Raw genomic sequence first — 22,464 nt, 5'->3', positions numbered from 1 at the left:
TATTACTGTGTCCTCAGCATTCTGGAAAACACAGAAACCAAAAAGGATCTGATAGATAGACAAGACAGACAGATAGATAGATAGGGTAGTGGGTTGAATCGTGGCCCCCCAAAACGATATGACTATGTCATAACCCCAGGAACTTGTGAATGTGACCTTATATGGAAAAAAGGTATTTGTAGATGTGATTAAGGATCTCAAGATAAGATGATCCTGGATTATCCAGGTGGGCCCTAAATCCAATGACAAGTGTCCATATAATAGACAGAAGAGGACAAGACACAGACACAGTGGAAAAGGCCACGTGAGGACAGAGACAGTGCTGTAAGACTGACTGTCTGTGTCTACCCTCCAAATTAATATGCTGAAACCTAATCACCAATGTGACGACATTTGGAAGTGGGGCCTTTGGGAGGTGATTAGGTCATGAGGGAGGAGTCCTCAAGGATGGGGGTTAATGCCCTTATAAAGAAGACCCCGGACAGCTCCCTCACCCCTTCCTGCATGTGAGGACTCAGTGCAGAGATGCCTGACAATGAACCAGGAAGAGGGCTCTCACCTGACCGTGCTGGCACCCTGACCCTCGACTTCCAGATGCCAGGACTGTGAGAAATACCTCTCTGTTGTTTACAAGCTACCCAGTCTGTGATGTTCTGTTACAGCAGCCGGAACGGACTAAGAGAGACTGGAGTTTTGCTGCCACAAGCTAAGGATTGCCTTGTGTCACCAGAAACTGGAGGGAGTAAGGAAAGATTTTCCCCTAGAACCTTCAGATTTCAGACTCCTGGCCCCCATTTCTGTTGTTTTAAGCTACGAAGTTTGTGGTAATTTGTGACGGATGGATGGATAGACAGACAGATATAACTAACTATAAGAGGCAACGTAAAGCAGGTGCTGATCTTGGGACAGTTAGGAGATACGACAGAGGAAATCTCATTGCTGTAAGCTGGGTAGTCAGAGAAAGCTACGCTCTCCTTGCCAAGGATGAGACAGGTGAAAGTCAAGTACGTGCGTACTTTATTGATTTGCAATAAAGAAGACAGTGGAGTACTTTAAATTAAATGATTAAAATTAATGTGGTGCTATCCGTAAGATCTCATGTAAGAAGTGTGCTAATTGTGCTTTTTTTCTTCCTGACATATTACACATGCTTCTCAGAGAAAACGACTTGTTTTTTGTCAGCAACTAAACTTCAGGCAACTGTTATATTTAATTTAAATCCTTTCCCCCTCCCTGTATTCCTGCCAAGCTGTTTTTTTCTTTTTTCTCTGCATGTCTGTGAAGCTCAGAAAAACCAAGTCCATTGATTCAATCATGCTAAAAAAAAAAAAAAAAAAAAGAAGAAGAATATAAAGCTTTCCAAGTTACATGCCTGGCTTCTCTGCCTTTATTTCTAGTCCCTGATTCTTTCCTGAGTACTGACGACACCCCCTGTCCACTTAGGGATTTGGGGACCTGACAGCCATCCTGACCTTCCCTTAGATCACCCATAGGTGCAGTCACCCCACACAGTGCCCTGTTTGTGTCCCCTCAAGCTACTTAGGATTTGGAAAATAAACAGTGGGGTCAGTGTCACAGGTACATAATGATGTCTCTGAACCTTGCAAGTCATTCCAAGGCCTGAAGACAAACACAAAGGGATACTAGAAAGAGATTCATTTTGTTAAAAAAATAAAAATCTCAACAACATAAAAAGAGCAAAGCTAGAAAGAAGCTCCATTATTTATATCCCCCAAACCCCCTTTCCCCCAGCTTTGCCCCTGGATTAAACACCACCTGGCTCCCTGGTGGCACAGGGGTTAAGAATCTGCCTACCAATGCAGGGAACACGGGTTCGAGCCCTGGTCTGGGAAGATCCCACATGCCGCGGAGCAACTAAGCTGTGCGCCACAACTACTGAGCCTGTGCTCTAGAGCCCGCGAGCCACAACTACTGAGCCCACATGCCACAACTACTTAAGCCTGCACGTCTACAGCCTGTGCTCCACAACGAGACAAGCCACCGCAATGAGAAGCCCGCACACCGCAAGGAAGAGTAGCCCCCGCTCTCCGCAACTAGAGAAAGCCCGCGTGCAGCAACGAAGACCCAAGGCAGCCAAAAATAAATACATTAATAAATTAATAAAAAAAAACCCAAAACCAAAAAACCCACCTGGCTATTTGTGCCACCGGATTTAATGAAATCTGTTTTTAAAAGCTACTTGGGATAATTTCAAATATGACTTTCCATGAAGTGCTTTCTGCTCTTCCTTATGACAACTCTTGACTTTTCAACTATGCACAAAACACTGATCACTGAGTGAAGTAAGTCAGAAAGAGAAAAACAAATACCACATGCTAACACATATATATGGAATCTAAAAAAAAAAAAAAGTTCTGAAGAACCTAGGGGCAGGACAGGAATAAAGACGCAGACGTAGAGAATGGACTTGAGGATATGGGGAGGGGGAAGGGTAAGCTGGGACGAAGTGAGAGAGTGGCATGGACATATATACACTACAAAATGTAAAATAGATAGCTAGTGGGAAGCAGCCGCATAGCACAGGGAGATCAGCTCGGTGCTTTGTGTCCACCTAGAGAGGTGGGAGAGGGAAGGTGGGAGGGAAACGCAAGAGGGAGGAGATATGGGGATATATGTATATGTATAGCTGATTCACTTTGTTATACAGCAGAAACTAACACACCATTGTAAAGCAATTATACTCCAATAAAGATGCTTAAAAAACCCCCCAAACCCTTTAGCATTTGTAATCTACCCGACAGACTCCAGACTCACCGAGAAGACTTTTCAAACTGACATCTCAATGGGCAAGTGAGACATGATTCAATAAATATTTTTATAGTCCTTGCTCTTGTATGCAATAGCATCATTGCCAAGTGTTTTCTTGCCTTTTTTAAAAAAGCAGGTTTCTCAACCTCAGCCCTATGGACATTTGAAGCCAGATACTTCTTTGCTGTGGGAGGTTGTGCTGTGCACTGTAGCGTGTTTAGCACATCTCTGGTCTCTACTCTCTACAAATGAGGAGTGCCAGCCCCCTAGCTGTGACAACTACAAGTAACTCCAGACATCTCCAATGTCCTCTGGAGGGCAAAACCACAGCTGTAAAGTTTTTGCCACACTCTTGTTTTCACCCCTTCTCCTCTTCCCGCCCCCAATTAATCAGGACCCAAGGCAAAGCAGAAAGAGGCAGCTCCTCCTAAGTTCCAACTTGGTTGATCACCATCTCAGGCCAGCTGGCCGAGGATGCGGGAGGCAGCTGACTTGGGAACAGAGTTTCTGCTACAGATCCCACTTGGTCCCCAGGCCAGCTCGCTCCCTGTTGCCTGGGGCGTCCTAACACAGCAATGGTTGAATACCTCACTCCACTCACTCTTAGCTTTGACTCCCAGGCCACAAATAGGAATTCAACTCCAGTGGGCTCTACTGCTACTTCAAGAGAGAACCTGGCATGTGGGAAGAGATGAGAGAGTGTTAACAGTGCCTGATGCCTGGGAGGGGGTGTAGGTGACTGTTTACTTCAACGCTTATTTGTCTTCTGTAATTTTTCTGTGATGAATATGGATATCTTGTCATTCACCTAATTTTTTTTTAAAATGGAAAACACATACACCCATCAAAAGATGCTCTTTCCTCTTTAGAAGTGTACAGAACAGTGTGCATGTCTGGTAGCATTGGAAGAGTTGGTTCGTGGCTCCAACAAGCCCTATTCAAACTCTGCTTGGCAACAGAAGGGGAAGAAAGCAACAGGAATGCCATAATACTGTTTTCTTTCCTGCCTTCATAAACACAATATATATTAGCTATCAAACTGGATTATTTCATTCATCAGTCACTTGGCCATTCTGTAATCTTTTTTCTATTTTTTTTTTTTAACATTTTTACTGGAGTATAATTGCTTTACAATGGTGTGTTAGTTTCTGCTGCATAACAAAGTGAATCAGCTATATGTATCCATATATCCCCATACCCCCTGCCTCTTGCGTCTCCCTCCCACCCTCCCTATCCCACCCCTCTAGGTGGTCACAAAGCACCGAGCTGATCTCCCTGTGCTATGTGGCTGCTTCCCACAAGCTATCTATTTTACATTTGGTAGTGTATATATGTCAGTGCCACTCTCTCACTTCGTCCCAGCTTACCCTTCGCCCTCCCCGTGTCCTCAAGTCCGTTCTCTACGTCTGCGTCTTTATTCCTGTCCTGCCCCTAGGTGTAATCTTTTATCAATGTCTACTATGTACTCAGAACTATGATAGATGATTCATGGGATTCAGAGACAAGTAAGACAAGGTTCTTGCCCTCAAGCAGTTTAAATCCAAATGAATGTATGATCAAGACAAGTATCAACAGCCCTCTCACACAAGAAGTGAAATTAAAACACAGTGTGGGAAGAGGGGTCGAGGAAGACCACGGACCAAAGCACAAAGGTGGAATTGTACTCGACCGGGGGCGTCCAGGGAATAGATATCACACTGTCCGTTCGGCTGGAACGCCAACGTTGAGAGGTGGAGCTGGCTCCGTGGGTGAGCGGGACTCGTGAGGTGTCAACGGAAAAGCAACTCTAGCTTTGTCTGCCGTTGTCTCTTTAAACCTGCCTGGTAGGAAAATGTTCCTCGCCTGGTCCTGGGTGAAATCTCAGTCAGGCCATAACCCGATAATTCTTAGGTAATACAAAGCCTTCCAGCCCTTTAAACAGCAAAGGAACGGTCTTGATTCGGAATCCGGAAGGCCCAACCCCACAGGTTAAGCCCCAGTTCAGCCTTTCCGCGAAGGCGATCCCAGCTCTTCCCTGGAAGGGCCCACAGGTCGCCTGTGGCTGGGGGAAACAGTGGGTTCTGCACCCCCTCCCTGTTTTCTCACACCCTCCCCAGCACTCTAGCTGCCCTTCCTGAACCTACAACTGGAGAAGCGGGAGAGCGGAGGGGAGGCAAAGCTCTTCCCTCGCTGACCTGATCTAGAGTGGTTTTATCCTCTGGAGGCAAGCAGACATTTCTCTCATGGGATTCTCCCATCGGGTCTTCGGAGACCTTTAACCTGGCGGTGATCTCTCCCTGCACTTCCTTTACCTGGCTGACCAGCCTCTAGCCTGGGCTCACTGATTTCCTCCACCACCTGTGGGGATCCACCTGTGGGCCTCCATCTCAAGGCAGGCAAGGGTACCCTCAACTCTCTGTGCAGCACCCCAAGACAGCATTTAAGACAACACCCCTGTTGACCCTCCTGTGGGAATCTGGTCCACACTGGGGCCTCCTTATTTGATCACACAAAAAGGGGGAGTTCAGGTCCCATGCAGCCCAGCAGCCTCTCTCTTCCACTCAGACACCAAGGCAATTTGCCCTCTAGATTCCCCAGGCTGACATCAGGCACCAGGCCACCAGGCTCCCAACTGAGGAAAACATGGGACAAACTTCCCGGATGATGTCCCTCAAGCCACGCTCTCTAGATTTGCGATGAGAGGCTGGTACCCTTTCCTCCATCCCCAGTACCCTGCAGTGGGGGAATCACAGACCAGTTCTCTCCAAAAATCCCCTTGCCCAATCTTCAATAACCTCTCACTTTTACACTCTCTCCATTTGACCACGAGGTCCAAGAGGTGTGTGTGTGTGTGTGTTCAAATATATATAACATAAGATGTATCTTTTTAACCATTTTTAAGCACACTGTTCAGTGGCATTAAGTACATTCACATTGTTGTGCAACCTTCTCCAGAATTTTTCATCCTCCCCAACTGAAACTTTACCCATTAAACACTAACTCCCCATTTCCCCCCCTCTCTCAGCCTCTGGCAACCATCATTCTACTTTCTGACTCTAGGCCAGGAGTTTTCGTATTTTTAAAAATATTCTTCATGCAGTAACCTTGGTGCCGAAGCCAGATCTTCCATTTAACATACTGTTTAACAAAGAGCGTCAGATTATATTCCAGAGAAATTACACTGGAGAGGTAGGTAAGGGCAGAATATGGAAACTAAGATGCTGGGTCCGGAAGCCTGTCCTGAATGGGGAGCCGGCGGGGACCCAGCCTTTGGAGGGGGTTTGCTTGGAGAAGCAGCATGATCAGATTACATTTCAGAAGGACAATCTGGCAGGGGCACTTGTACGGGATGAAGGGACTGGAGGAAACGCAAATGGGGCCGTTGATGGGGACTTGTAGTAATCCAAGCAACGAGATGCTGAGAGCCTGAACTAAAGGTCATGAGGGTAGAAAAGACTCACAAGATATTCCAGAGGTTGAATGCAGAGGCACTGGTGGTGGACCGAATAAGAGTCTGAATCAAGAATGAAGAGACCAATGTGAGAGTAATTGTGAAGAAACCTTGCGTATGGTCTGGACAAGGGAGAGGTGATATTAAAGGAAAATAACAATTCTCTGACTTTTAAGCCTCTGAGATTTGGAAAATGCTATCAATAAGAGTAGAAAAACAGAAAAGTTCGGTCGGGGAGAAACATGAAGGAAGATTTTCATATCTATTTTGGCTAAGTATCTGTAATTCCTGCAGGAAGTAGAGGTCATGATGGCTTAGAGGCAGTAAGATAAGAATCACTAGTGACAGACAGATTGGAAGTCATCTGAATCCAAGGGACTGGGTGAGATCAGCAAGGGAGGTTGAGTAGAGAGCAGTGGATGGGGAGGAAATGTTACCATTTACTCCTACAGAGGAGGAAGAAGAAAAGAAGCAAGGACAGGGACTTCCCTGGTGGCGCAGTGGTTAAGAATCCGCCTGCCAATGCAGGGGACACGGGTTCGAGCCCTGGTCCGGGAAGATCCCACATGCCACAGAGCAACTAAGCCTGTGCGCCACAACTACTGAGCCTGTGCTCTAGAGCCCGTGTGCCGCAACTACTGAGCCCACGCACTTAGAGCCCGTGCTCCGCAACAAGAGAAGCCACCGCAATGAGAAGTCTGCGCACTGCAACGAAGAGTAGCCCCCGCTCGCCGCAACTAGAGAAAGCCCGCGCACAGCAACGAAGACCCAACGCAGCCCAAAAAGAAAAACAAATTTTTTTTTAATTAAAAAGAAGTGAGAAGAAGCGTAGAGGGAGTGGTCCAGCACAGCAGCCGTGTGCATAGAAAGCCAGAGAGAAGGGGGGTGAGGGCAGAGGCACGACCCACTCCTGCCCCTGGGCTCCTGCACCCCTACAGTGATTCCTTAGTTCCTGCCCTTTGTAAAAGCCCAGCCCCACTCTCCCTGCAATACTGAACTACGCCAGCTGCCCGAATACGCCCGGCCATTCCTCATCTTATTCTCTCTTAAATACCCGGATCATTCCCTATATAGATTTCAAAATAACTTAGACGTCTCCTCTCTGAGCAGCCTTCCTTTATTTTCATCAGATGACACCTTTCCGTCCTCGGTCCTACCTCTAGATTGCTCAGGTCTTGCCAACATTGTACTGCGCTGTGGTTACTGTCTACAGATTTCATTTCCCCTGTGGACCGAATGCTCAGTGACAGCCTGGTTGTGATTCATCTTTCATCCCCAGACTTTGCACATTTGATGCGATTAATAGCTGTTTGTCACATGCATCACCTGAGTCAGAACACACAGTAGGTGTGCAATGCTCCTCTCCCTTCCCTGACTGCCGGAGACACTCTGTCTGCTGCAGACACTCACGTATGCTATGAACTTGAAACAAAATACGAAAGGATGCAGCATTGGCAGTGGCACTGAAATAAAAAACAAACATTGGCCATTCTCTCTCTGAACTGCCATCATGATCCTGAGCTGGTGTTTCTGAATAACAAGAAGCTTAAAAGAGCCTCTAGAAGCAATGCCAACGATGCCATCTGGAAACAATTCACTTTCTAGAGTGATACCCCTGTCAATCAGATAAATTAAAAATCTTTTATCTCCAACTTGCCATCCTGAAAGATACAAAGTTCTGGGTTGGGCACAAAAACATGGTCCAGGTAAAAAAAAAAAGATTCCTGGAGGTGTCGGGTTCATTACTTAACACTTTGTGAATGACAATGCAGATCAAAAGACCAAGTAAAGGGAAACAGATGACCAGGAACAAGAAAAGAGACTGCATGGTAACACCAGCCATGGCAGTGCTTGGCTCACCGCTGGAATCTGATGAAGGCGAGCTGCTGTCTCCCTTTGCTTTCTCTTACTTAACTTTGTCCTTGCTAAAAACAGCTGCTCCATACTCTGTAATAACCTATATGGGAAAAGAATCTGAAAAACAATGGATATATGCATAGGTATAGCCGAATCACTTTGCTGTACACATGAAACCAACAGAACATTGTAAATCAACTAGACTCCAATAGGAAATAAAAATTAAATAAAAAAAAAAAATACCCTTCGGACAAAGAGCGCATGAAGAGTTGGGCTGGGTTTCCTGGGTGGCACAGGGAAAAGACCGAGCCCCAGCCCTGCTCGAGCAGAAATGGAAATGTTATTTCCCAGAAGTCTCATGCTCTCCATCATGCTTTGCATTCTCAGAGAGCAGCAAGGTGGGAGTGAAACAGCCTCTGGGCAGCCACGCCCTCACCCTATAACTGGGGCTGTGTCCCCAGTGCAAGGCACATAAACACAGTTCCGTTCTTGTTATGAAAATTAGGAACCTGATGCATAGATGCTGAGTGTGATTCTTCCTTCCCTCTCTCTTCTCCTACGCTGTCTCTCTTCAGGAGCCATCACATGGAACAGAAGGACACGAACATTGAGACAGGTCTTGAGTTCTTTAGAGGACTAGATTGGTACATGCTTCTGCATGGGAAGTTATATATTAAACTTCATTTGTCTGAATGGATAAAGGAGATGTGGTACATATATACAATGGAATACTACTCAGCCATAAAAGAGAATGAATTAATGCCATTTGCAGCAACATGGATACAACTAGAGATCATCATACTATGTGAAGTAAGTCAGAAAGAGAAAGACAAACACCATATGATATCACTTATATGTGAGATCTAAAGACACAGATGAACCTATCTGTTCACAAATGAACAGAAACAGAATAACGGGCATAGAGAACAGACTTGTGGTTGCCAGGGGAGGGGGCTGAGGAATGGAGAAGGAGGCTGGGGTGAGCAGATGCAAACTATTATATATAGATGGATAAACAGCAAAGTCCTACTGTAGAGCACAGGGAACTATATTCATTATCCTGTGATAAACCATAATGGAAAAGAATATAGAAAAAAGAATGTATATGTATGTATAACTGAATCCCTTTGCTGTACAACAGTAATTAACACATTGTAAATCAACTATACTTCAATTAAAAAAAATAAACTTCATTTGTCTCTGCAGTGGTCCTTGGGGAGGTAAAAGGAAGGAAGGAAACCCATGCCTGGGGCTTATCCACGGCAGCTGCCACATCCCAGGAGAGGCAACACAGGCTCCTACTGTCCCTATCGGACACATTGGTCATCTGTTCCTGGGGAAAAAGAGAAGAAACGCTCTCCACAAAAGAAAACAGTGGTGCAGCAGTTTTTCTCTAGTTTTCCTAATACACAAGAACTTTCAAGAACAGCATTCCACTGCCTCTTCTTGGAACAGCACAATGGGAGACATTCTCCGGAATGAATAAAATGCATGGTCTCCGGACTTGAGGGTAACAGGCACAGCTGAGGGCACGGCTGCTAAATGGTGTGAGGTAGGGAATTGAATTTTTCCCCCTCAATTAAAAAAAAAAAGGAAAAAACAGTATTTTTCAACAGAAGAACCTTACAATGACCTCCACTACACACACACACACACACACACACACACACACACACACACACACACATTTCACCCAGAACTGCACAGAAGGAACTGAGCAAATCATGAGACCAAGCCAGTATCTATGAGGAAAACACGCAAAGCTCTACACAAACTTAAATAATTCATTAGATAATTAATTGATTAATTAAATCAGACCATCTTTCCCAGGTGGTGAAACCAATCTGCACAGTAATCTAAACATTAGGAGAATCTTGTTTAAAATGATGAAATGATGGGTCTAGGTTTTTTGTATGCTTCTTCCTTCTTCTCTTTCTCTTTCTCTCTCTCTCTTTCTCTCTCTCTCTCTCACACACACACACACGCACACACTTCACATTTTTTATTCCTATAACAATTTCAAAGACATTTTATCAGAATTGGCCCTTTGAATTGGATCAGCAAAACCATAAGAGAACTTGCATTTCCCCTCTTTATCAGTACACTACCTGGCAACTTAGGAAGGAGAATTAACAAATGTCTGAAGAGTGAGCTGTGCACACTAGAATTCACAATTAAGTGGACAGGGGTAAGCAGGAGGTCAACCCAGAAAGACAAACTAAGGAACACCCAGTGTTCCATTTTATTAGTTGTTCTGTGTCTGCAAGGAAAAATCTGCCCTAAAACAAACAAACAAAAAAACAACAGAACTCAAACTTTAAAGATCATAAAGAGTGAGTGAGACCTGGAAGTTCACTTTCAGGGATCCAAGAAACATATCATTTTCCATCAGAGCAAAGCACTTGAAGTTTATTCTTCTGAGCATTCTTCAATTAGTCTTCACCTCCCTGACATCAGCAAGCAACGTAAGAGGTCCTCGTCTGAGATAACTCAGCTGGGCGTTTGCCAGTGTTTTCAGACTGGCCATAAAACGGGACCCAGAGCTGCAGCACAAGTTCTGGAATTGATTCAGGGTATGACACTGCCCAGGGTTAAACTACACAGGGGGCTCCCTGACGTAAAGGAAGGTCCCTCAGACCGGCCATGGGGAAGGTGATCACAAGTCAGAATACGTCCATCACACATAACAAATGCTGCCTTCAATTTCACTTTTGTCCCAAGGACAAGAATTAAAATCCTTGAGTCACTGGGGGCTCCGGGAGATCAGCTTCTCCAACCAGCAGACGACGTGGAGGGGTCCAGTCATTATCTGTTGAACTCTGAGTGTCCCGGTGTTAAAGTAAAACCTCTCCCAATCGTCTTGTTTTCTTTTCATTTGATGATTTCACGAGGAATTAGCTAAAGATGTGCATTTAAACTATAGGTCTGCCATTTGGTAACGTTCCAAATGATCTCATTTTTAAAAAATTAACCTATTTTTCATCTAACGTCCAGAATATACTCTTCTTGTCTCACATTAAAAAAAGAAAAAAAGAAAGAAAAAGGGTCAATTAAAGTATCTGATCTAAGCCTAAAGCGATTTAACATCATTATCCTTTGCCATTTAATAAATCTAAGTCCTGTCCACCTCATCTGTTGTGATTAATAGGCCTTTATATATCTTTCTATGAACTTGAATGCAGGAAGGGTGGGGGGTGTGTGTGCATGTAGATTTTAAACAGAACTTCTGAAAGATTCAGCAGAATTCCTGCTGACATAAAAAAATGACCAAAAAGCAGGATCCATCTCTGTCCGGTGATGGGTTGGCCATTGCTTGATACTCAGGGAGGAAGAGGGAGTCTTTAATGCCCAAGGAAAGGAAGGAGCAAATGAAGAGTTTTATTTCAATAACTGAGAGTTTTACCAGACTTTTAAATATTTTCCACTAACAGATGGTAAAAGGGCTTTAGTATATGCAGACAAGTTTAAAATGCTTTTCTTAGGTGGTGCTAAATATTACTGAATCGTGTCCCAAGGATATCTCTGTTGAGAAGCCCTGACTGCTTTTCTTCCATCGGTCAGTGTTTCCAGCAGGCAGGGAAGGGCTGGTAAGATGGTGCAGAGAGCAGAACACTGCATAATAACAGAGACTGGGACCCAGGCAGCCGTGGATGGGGTGGGAAGAGAACGCAGGCTCACGCAGGAGAGGACACTGTCTTGTTCACCTTGGTGTCCCTAGTGCCCAAAATGGGGCTTAGAAAATAGTAGGGGCTCAATAAATAGTGCTGAATGAATGAGTACATGAACGGAAACAACAACAACAAAAAGAAAGACCATAAAGAAGAAAAGGAAAGCTATGATGAGAAGTAGAGAAGAGCTAAGGTACAGAGTTCATTTAACCCCCTTTACAAACTTTTGCCAAAAATCAAAGCCCTCATGGCCAATGATACATGAGCCTCTGCTTAGGATGGGGCAACATCCTTGGTACCATGCCCATGGGAAACCTTGGAGTGGGGACCAGACCATGTGATGGTGGGAAACGTTCCCTCTGGGCTCTAATTCCTCATACTTCTTGGAGACATGGAGTGCACGGATAGTCTCCGAATGCATTTTAGCTGGGTTTCAACCTTCTTTTCCAAATGTTTGAAAAATCAAAGCTACTTGCAAGTAACGTAAGTGACTCATCTCAATGTCCCTTCCTCTCTCTGTTCCTGTGTCGTCTCTAGCACAGGTGGTGAAGAGTGACAAACAGTGAACCAGGAGCATGGGGACGAGAAGGCGAGACTCCGAAGTGAGAAGTAGGCCCTCATGCTTGATCTCTCCCTGTTACACATGGGCTGAGGACTTCAGCCCTGGGCATCTCCGAGAAAGCTGAGGAGTCACGTAGGAAAATCTGTCTAACATGAACAACGTTTTGTAGGTGAAACTATGTTATACGGTATTAGGGTGGAATAAACATACACACTACAATGTATAAAATAGATAACCAGCAAGGACTTACTGTATAACAGAGGGAACTTTACTCAATATCTTGCAATAATCTATAATGGAAAAGAATCGAAAAAAGAATAGGGCTTCCCTGGTGGTGCAGTGGTTGAGAGTCCGCCTGCCGATGCAGGGGACACGGGTTCGTGCCCCGGTCCGGGAAGATCCCACGTGCCGCGGAGCGGCTGGGCCCGTGAGCCATGGCCGATGAGCCTGCGCGTCCGGAGCCTGTGCTCCGCAACGGGAAAGAGGCCACAGCAGTGAGAGGCCCGCGTACCGCAAAAAAAAAAAAACCAAAAAAACAAAACAAAAAAAGAATAGATGTACATATATATGTGTATAACCGAATCACTTTGTTGTACACCTGAAACTAACACAACATTGTAAATCAACTATACTTCAATAAAATGTTTTGTTTTGAAAAAAAATTTTTTAAATAAAGGTAAATTTAAAAATTAAGTTGTTTTTTTTTTTAAAGAATCAATTTTATTTATTTATTTATATTTGGTTGCATTGGGTCTTCGTTACTGCACGCGGGCTTTCTGTAGTTGCGGCGAGTGGGGGCTTCTCTTGCTGCAGAGCACGGGCTCTAAGTGCGTGGGCTTCAGTAGCTGTGGCACATAGGCTCAGTAGCTCTGCGGCATGTGGGATCTTCCCGGACCAGGGATAGAACCCGTGTTCCCTGCATTGGTAGGCGGATTCTCAACCACTGCGCCACCAGGAAAGTCCCCAAAATAAAGGTTTTAATACAAGTGATTGAAAGGAGACAACCATCTGTCTCGATTAAATTATCCCGAGTCCCCAGTTTTCTTCTTTATTCTACAGCTTTCAAAAAATAAGTGCAGACGGGGCTTCCCTGGTGGCGCAGTGGTTGAGAGTCCGCCTGCCGATGCAGGGGACACGGGTTCGTACCCCGGTCCGGGAAGATCCCACATGCCGCGGAGCGGCTGGGCCCGTGAGCCATGGCCGATGAGCCTGTGCGTCCGGAGCCTGTGCTCCGCAACGGGAGAGGCCACAACAGTGAGAGGCCCGCGTACCACAAAAAGAAAAAATAAGTGCAGAAGAAAATTATCTACATAACACACAATAGGTTGGCTACGTAAGCACTGATGAATCCCAAGTGAAGATTTCTGCCACTATTTAAAGGTGGAGTGAGGCACAATGATTCTGCTTCCAAGGTAAGTCCCACAAATCACTGCCATTTCACCTTTAGTCCCATTAATCCTTCAGCTCTGCTAAGGGTCTCTCTCCCTCTCGACCAGAGGGCGATTAAATATACATTTGGCAACGTGGACGTGGACCACAGGAAGCCTCCAGAAAGGCTGTCCCCCTGATCGATCCGACTCCAAAACAGTAGGAAGAGTTTTGGTAGCGACAGGAGAGAAGCAAGTGTGTGTGTGTGTGTGTGTGTGTGTGTGTGTGTGTGTGCGCGCGTGCGTGTAGCTGGGTTTACGGGGCTAAGGTTGGCAGTCAGAGGACATAAGGAAACACATTCGTGATGTATTCTTTAAAGAGTGATCCTCACCACTTGATTTTGGACGCAAGATAGGAGATGGTGGGTCACACGAATATTCTAACATTGCCCCCCACCTCTCCAGCTGTGGAGATAAGTGATACAAGCATGTGGAAGCCATGAGAAACCAGGAAATGTGCTCGAATCCAAATGCAATCCCATATTTAGAAAACAGGAAGTAAATCGACTCACAGCACGAACTCAAGATGGCCTCAAGATGGGGAAATGGATACATGGGTGGAGTAAATAGAAGACTTATTAGGAAGAAGACCAAGAATGTCATAGGTTCTCGCACTTTGATAATGAGAAAATACCACTCTTCAAGCCTCCATCTTCCTATCAGAGTAACAGAAGTCAAAAGGGAGAAATAGTTCTCTTCAGGAAAGTTTTCCATTCTTGGGCTAATATAGACACTCCCCGGCCCAATGGAAATGGGTTCCATCAGTCTCACCCTGTGTGTATCTTCCGGTGCTCAATGTGGCTGATGGGCCCGAGTACCATCACCCAGTTGGGCTCCAGGTGGGATGTGGCCACTCAGCAGCAGACAGAGGATTCCCTTCTCCAGAGGTAGGGCTGTGATACCAGCCTGTAGCCAGATGGGCACAGAAACCATGGGGTTTAATTATACATGCAAATGTTCCCCTTCTTTGACATGGATAAGTTAAAGGTTAATATGGCAATGAGAAGAAAAACCATCGTGGAATGAGAATGTTTTAGATCTCTCACTGAGGAAAATAATGACCGTGCTCTCCCTCACAAGACCGTAACTGTGGTAATATATAGCCAAAGAGTCTGAGGGTAGGGTAGGAGCCATAAAAAGCAAAGAGTGGTGTAAGAGATTCTAATGCAGTGACAAGATGCACAGCTTCTACCTGGCAGGGAAATTTGTCCTCTGAGAGAAAAACGGAACAGAGTGTTTGACTGGTTACACAAATATTTGCATTCACACTGCAATCGGCTCCCTCAGAAAATAAAGCTTCTTGTTAAGAGTTGTCACCATCAAATAGTACTTACTAATGGCCTCTCTGTGCTACTGTTTGTGTCATGTCTGTAGAAATGTGTTTTTTATTTCTATCAGAAGATGACACAGGAATACGGGAGACGGGCACGCTAGGCCAACTGCGATCACATCTCCTAGGTGCCATTCTCAGTTATTTTGCTCAGTATTGTAAAGGATCTGGAACCCCTTCACCACGCCCAACCCCACCTTGCACCCCTTGCCTTACAGCCTTCCATCCCCCAGTCCAGCCAAACAGAAACGGCATCTGTAATGAAGCTGGAGCCTATGAAATTCCTTTCTGAGCTTTTGCCTGGTTTCTGAAACACAGGCCAATACAAATTTTTGTAGCTATATTAACCTATGTGCTCTGCACCGGGGAGATGATAGTAAAACAAGAGCCCTTTTGAGTCCGGCCTTTCTGAGGCCCAGGCCTCATTGTGGGAGGTGAAGAAAGCCAGGTCAAGAAAGCAAAAGGGTGGCCAAAGGGTGAGGGCTCTAAGGGGAAAAGGAGGCGCAGAGGCGCTGGCCTGGGGTGTGAGCCCGGAGAGCTCCCCGGGAGGTGCGGGAAGCAGAAGCCGCCGCTCAGGTATATGGGCTCGGGGATTCGGAAGCTGTGTGTGGAATCCCAAAATAAGTAGAAGGGGGCTTACTAATCAAGGAGTGAAGGTAACACCAGTTATGGTGGGAGCTTCTGTTAGAAGCAAGTCCCCTCTTCTTGCTGGGAAGAGAATGGCCCTTCCAGAGCTGCATACAGCTATTTCCCACTCTGTCCTGTCTAAACAACCAGATAAATAACACCAAGGTATACCCTCTGAGCTTAACAAAATCTAGACCTTCAAGAAAGGAATTCTCTGGATATATACACAGGTTACATTTTTATCTTATTAAAGTGATCTATTCCGTTTATGTAAGAGTTTCTGCACTCCAAACATCTGCAATTCTCACTGAGTTTTCAAGCGCTAAAAAAAAGAGCCTAATTGCTTATTTATGATTTAACTCCCCCAGTTATGGGTTGCTGTGTGTGTGTGTGTGTGTGCGCGCACACAAACACACACGTATATCCTGAGAGTAGCTTAGGATATATATGGCAATGACAAAGTGATCTCCTCGTTAGTTGTAAGACCACTGTTGGTTATATTCATTAAAAGTCATTTAAAAAGTGGACATATGGATATCCTTTGCCATCAGCTGAAGTACAGAATGCTATAGCAAAAACAGAAATCAGGGAGGTCAAGTTAGCTTTCATAGGCTTTATATCTGAAAACTAAATATGGTGCTAATATACATAAAGACAGGTTTTCATGTTAATATTAAACAAGTCTTCATTTTTTACCCAATTTTTGGAATTATGGAAATGCGATAATTCCTTAATTATCACAAGCAACAAGCAACAAAAGGAAAGAGAGATAAATTAAAACCTTTTGAGCTGCAAATACCATCAAGAAAGTGAAAAGACAACCAGCAGAATGAGCGAAAGTATAATATTTGCAAATCGTACATCCGATGAGAGACTTACATCCGGAATATATAAAGAACTTTTACAACTCAAGAGTAAAAAGACAAATAACTCAATTAAAAAGTTGGAAAAGAACTTGAGTAAACATCTCTCCAGGAAATATATACAAATGGCCAATAAGCACATGAAAGTATGCTCACCATCATTAGTCATCAGGGAAATGCAAATCAAAATCACAATGAGATACTAGCTCACACCCAGCATGATGGCTATAATAAAAAAGACAGACGATAACAACTTTTGGCAAGGATGTGGAAGAATTCAAACTCCTGTCCATTGCTGTGGGGATATAAAATGGTGCAGCTGCTTTGCGAAACAGCTTGGCAGTTCCTCAAAATGTTAAACGTAGAGTTACCATTTGACCCAGGAATTCCACTTTGAGGTATATACCCAAGAGAAACAAAACATATGTCTACACAAAAACTTCAAATGTCCTTATCAGCAAAAGTTGGGCAACAACCCGAATGTTCAACAATGGATGAATGGATAAACAACATGTGGTATATTCATTTTATACCATGTATAAAATTAGTATTGCATTAATGGTATATCCCTTCCAATAATATCCGATGGAATATTATTCAGCCTTAAAAAGGAATAAAGTACTGATGCATGTTACAACATAGATGAGCTTTGAAAACATTATGCTAAGTGGAAGAAGAGACTTCTTGGGTAATTACATTCATATGGAATGTCTACAATACGAAAATCTATTGAGAGGCAGTAGATTAGGAGCTGGGAGAGTATTTGGTGTAGATGGGAGGTAAAGAGTGAGTGCTAATGGGTATAAAGTTTCTTTTTGCGGGGGATGAAATGTTCTGTAATTAGATGTGGTGATGGCTGCACAACTCTGTCAATATACTAAAAACCACTGAACTGCACACTTTAAATAGGTAAATTTTATGGTATGTGAATTATATCTCAATTAGGATGTTGAGAAAGTGGGATGGTATTTAAAAAAGCAGTCTAGAAGTCCCCTCTGAGACATAACAATCTGAGATATGTATATATATATATATATATATATATATATCATTAGAAAATTAGAGTACTGGGTTCAGTAGGTTTCTCCAGGTGCTCAAAAATGCTGAAGTGAAAAAAAGCCTTTTTCAATTGCAGACTGATTAGACTAGGCCATTTTGACATTTTCATGCTTTCGAATTCCTCAGCACCACCTATTTGACAATGGGATAAATAGACAATGTTAATTAAATAAAATACTTTTTGAACTGATGCTTCTAAATTACTCTTTAACCCTTTTATAGTTGGCTAACGTGTCCACCTGCTCACTTTAGGAGTGTGCTCTACTTTCCACGGTAAGCAAGGAGAATCACAGGAACTAGGTAAAACGAGGCCTCCCATGTTCCTTCCACCGTCCAATTAAATAACCCGTAAGTCTGAAGGAGGGAAACGAGAGATGACATGAATATAAACTGAAGACACCTATTTTCCATCCTTGCAGATAATTACTGAAGTCATAGCTTATAAAGTTTGATAGACTACGATTTTCCAAGGGGGAAGTATCAAATAGAACAGTGAATAGTTTGTGCCCTGAGAACTTATTTAGCTAAAATCCCTACTTTATCTCAAGGAATTCTTTAGAATAGCAGAGTCTCTTGTTGGGGCTGAGGGCGGGGAGCTTGTCCCTCCTAGAGGAATGCACACGTTGCCCAGGAATAATCCTGAAATTTAACAGCAAAGCACATGGGAAAAAAGCAGCATTATCTGAGGCTAACAACCATCGCTATCTTGATTTATTAGGTACATGTGCCCTTCTAAAAAAGGTTCCCAGATACCATTATTTCCTAATAAATGAAAAGGAATTTCCACTGAAGACAGATGATTCTTTTTAAAAGGCAAAATGTGCGTTTAAGAGAGCTTTCTTCTCTGTCAGTTTCAACCCAACGCACTCTTTTTTGGATGGACCAAACTTATTTCTCCAATTAACCATTTCCTCAGCACAATGCTTCTCAAAACTTAGCTTTCAGAATCACTTGTAGGGTTATAAAGAACTCGAGAGTTTCAGCTGGGTCCACAGTACAGCTCAAGAATTTGCATCTCTATCACTTCCCCATCTTCTCCAACTCATGCTGATTCTGCTGGTCTGGGGACCACACTTAGAAGCAGGGTCTCAGCACATACAGAGTTGCTGCTGGGTAGGCTGAGTCCTGGCTGGGCAGTCTTCTCCACCAGAAAGGAAAGGCAAGCATCACCCAAAGGCCTAAACACATTTACATTCAATATTTAAATAACAGCAATGACCATAATCTGCTCCTCGAACTTTTGGGGTTCAGACATATTGCTTTTCTTCCTGGTCTCACACTACCCTCACTCTTGCCCATCCAAGGTGTGTTTCTGGGGATTCTTCTCCTCCCAGCAATCCTACATGACAGCAGCCACGTCTGCTCAACATGCCCTTATTCGTAGATACAGCGGAAGTTTCCACTGGTAGGTCACAATTGGAGCTGAGGCAATCAGCTGGAATTTGGGATTGGGACTAAGAAATTTCTGTTTAGGGACTTCCTTGGCGGTCCAGTGGTTAAGATTTCGCCTTCCAATGCAGGGGGTGCAGGTTTGATCCCTGCTCAGGGAGCTAAGATCCCACACGTCTCACGGCCAAAAAAGCAAAACATAAAACAGAAGCAGTATTGTAACAAATTCAATAACGACTTTAAAAATGGTCCACATCAAAAAAATCTTAAAAAAAAAAAAGACATTTCTGTTTAGCTGCTCTTTTGAACAGGGGGTATACTCAGAAGCCGATGGCAACTGTCATGTTCCACCATGTGGGCTGGATATCAGAAAACGTCCATCTGTATGTGCAGAGAAGCAGGGATGAGCAGGGACCTCCTGGGCTCCATTCGGTCTTCCGGTCCCTGGCTTCAGTGGAGGCCTGACACCCTGCTGCATCCCTACCTTTGCGTTCATTCCAGAAGTTAACCCCAAACCTGCACCTTCTATTAAATTCCTCTTTCCTGCCTAAACTAGCTGGAGAGGATGTGTTACTTACAACCAAAAGGGCCCTAATTAAAACTGTTAACAAAGTCATTCTCTGGGTACCTTTCCTCTCTGCTTCAGTTCACCTCGGAGATTGAATTCACCTTAAAACTTCATCCTAGCCAAGTTACCTGCTTCTAAATATCTCTGCACTAAAGCCCTTTCTTATGTAGGTGATTCCCTGAACCCTACATCACTATGTATTTCAAATCCAGGACCTGCCTGGATTCCTCTACAAGAGGCAATTATAATTTATATTTCTCTCCAAGACTAGGTGGGGATAAATGAATATAAATCAGAAATGAATATAAATCGATGCACTTTCCCTCTGTGAGCACAGAAAAAGGAAAACCCATAGATGTGTTTTGAATCAAGGTCTAATGTGAGGTTTTATTTACCATGTTAGATCAATTTAAATGTTTAATTTTTCATTAATGTTTCTGAATAGCTCCAGCTTTCCAGCTACTTATTTTTTGTGGGATTCATCTTTTTAAATGGCATTCTTATCTACTACTTCTTGGTTCAACCATACATGTGGTACATTTTATATATGCACGACCGAGGTAGAAGAGGGCATTTCTTTGAGCGTAGCTACTTCTCTTTTTTTTCTTTATTGAGGTATAGTTGATTTACAGTATAGCTACTTCTTTTAAAGCACAACAGAGACAGAGCAGATAAAACTTTGGGTCACGTCGAGCATTACGTCACATCTGTGATAACACATTTGTTCTATAAGTTTTCAGAGTCACTAGACGTTGCAAAGCCAGAGATTAAGACTGACATGATTCTCTTAGTCTGTCTGATGTTACCTAGCCTCTCTATTGGACTTCAGAATCTTGGCCTCCTTAAATCAAGCCTTCTGGAATTATCTTTGGCAAATATACACTTAGCAGAAAAGTCTGATTATCTTGGCTTTCTCATGTCAAGGAACAACAGGTAGTCCCAGACACCCAGTGGTTTCCTTAGAGTGGGTTGCTTTCTTTATGGTAATCAATTTACTTGGCCCAGCTGTCAAGCACTTGACTGCCCAACTGACAACTGGAAATAGGAAGGAAGAAACCTCAGATTTTCCTAAACACACAGTTAATGAAAATTTTCACCTGGTTGTTAACGCATCTGTGTTTTCCCCATAAAACATAAATGTTAATTTGGAAAACAATATGCCTACAGAGACTTCTCCACCCAGGAAAGTTTCACCTGATATTTGACCTGGCCATGTGCCCAACATCCATCGTGAAGGAGTTAACATAAATGAATTTAAAACCGGAAATGAGGCAGCCAAGTTGTTGACTAGTTTCCTCTTGTTAATTCAAGGAAAAGACTGAAAGGGCCTAAACTACGACAGGTCGTAGCATTGAATCTCAAGGAAATAAGTAAGAGAGATGAAAAATCCTCTTATTCCACATGGTAGCTATTCTTTGGGTCAAAACTGAAAGAAGGAAGAAAAATGTATGAGAATACATGGGACATACTTTTCTCACCTAGCTCTTGCTAACCATATGGATTTTCCCCAGCAGGACAGAAGACCATAAATGAAAATTAGCAAGGCAGGGACTTCCACCCACAGGAATACCTGCATCAGGGCTTTGGGGTATTAGACGGGGAGCAGCCCTGACTACCTGCACAGATGCTTTGAGAAACGCATGACTTCTCTTGTCTATACAGAGACAGGAAATAGCATGGAAAGGGGGGCTTGAAGACACTGACAGGTCCTTTCCTCAGATGGCTTTCAGGGCATAAACATGGAAATTGTTAAAATTATAACTTGAGGAAAGACAGCATAGGTGGTTTTTTCCTAACATCTTCCTTCTTCCAAGAGCACCGATCCACCCGTGATTAGAAACCCTAATATCCACTTTAAACCTAATAAAGGGTGAGTCCCCTTTTACCTTGCGGCTTCAGAATGAAAAGACATTTGTTTTTTTTTTTTAAGTCACATTCCTATTTTTAGGGCTGACTTGGAAACTTCTTCGCAGTTTAGTGACCACAGTCTGCTAGACTGTCGAAGTATGAAGTTCCAAGGGCAAAGCACTGATTGAATGAATTCCATTGCCCTGGATGACTTCTGACTAGACCACAAGCATCTAGAAGGTAGGGTCTGTGATGCATATTTCTTTGACCTAAGTCAAAGCATACGGAGTACTGGAAAATTTTTTCAGGGCAAAACAATAATTATCTAGGTCTTCAAACAAGTTTTCATTTCCACAGCATGAAGCAGGGCAGATGCCCTTTGGAAACACGACCATGTCATCCATTCAACTATTGCCTTTCTTGTTTTGTTTTTGTGTTTTGTTTTTCTAATTTTTGGTCACGCCACACACCTTGCAGGTTCTTAGTTCCCTGACCAGGGATGGAACCCGTGCCCTCGGCAGTGAAAGCGTGGTGTCCTAACCACCGGACGACCAGGGAATTCCAGATTCAACTACTGTCGAACCCCACAGCACGTGTACTCACTAACACCCAACATAAGCATTTAGAAGAGCCATTGCTGACCACAAATATCATTAAATGTGCATGGCTGCTTAGCTATATTCTATTTTGGGAATCTCTTATTACCTAGGAAATGATTTCATACTTCATTGTCTCAAACTGCATCATCCAAAAGAACCAAGATAAAATGTTTTCCTTCGAGAACATCTTTCCTGAAATCTCATTATTGCATATTATCTTTTGGTGCCACCCTAGTTTCCTCTGCTCACCATGCTGGCTGCACAGTAAACTCTGAAAGAGAAATACTGCACACTGGAATCTTACCACCAGGAGGGGATAGGAGTCACTGTTGGAAGAGCGTGAAAGTCTATGTTATGGGAGAAGCATTAGAGAGCTGTGTAACCTCTCTGAATTGACTGGAAAACCAACAGACAGATTACTGTATGTCACCGAGACCTTTTGACACAGGGGGAGGGTTCAAAGTATGT

General features: G+C 43.7%; 1 protein-coding gene across 6 annotated transcripts in view; it reads right to left on the bottom strand.

Moving 5' to 3' along the window:
* Positions 1-22,464, bottom strand: part of ZNF827 (zinc finger protein 827) — a 179,499-nt gene that overhangs the window by 84,332 nt on the left and 72,703 nt on the right. The window lies entirely within an intron of this gene.

The sequence above is a fragment of the Globicephala melas genome, chromosome 5 (genome assembly GCF_963455315.2).
Source record: "Globicephala melas chromosome 5, mGloMel1.2, whole genome shotgun sequence".
Classification (NCBI taxonomy): Eukaryota; Metazoa; Chordata; class Mammalia; order Artiodactyla; family Delphinidae; genus Globicephala; species Globicephala melas.
The sequence above is the reverse complement of the archived record's forward strand: the minus strand, read 5'-3'. Positions and strand labels throughout refer to the sequence as shown.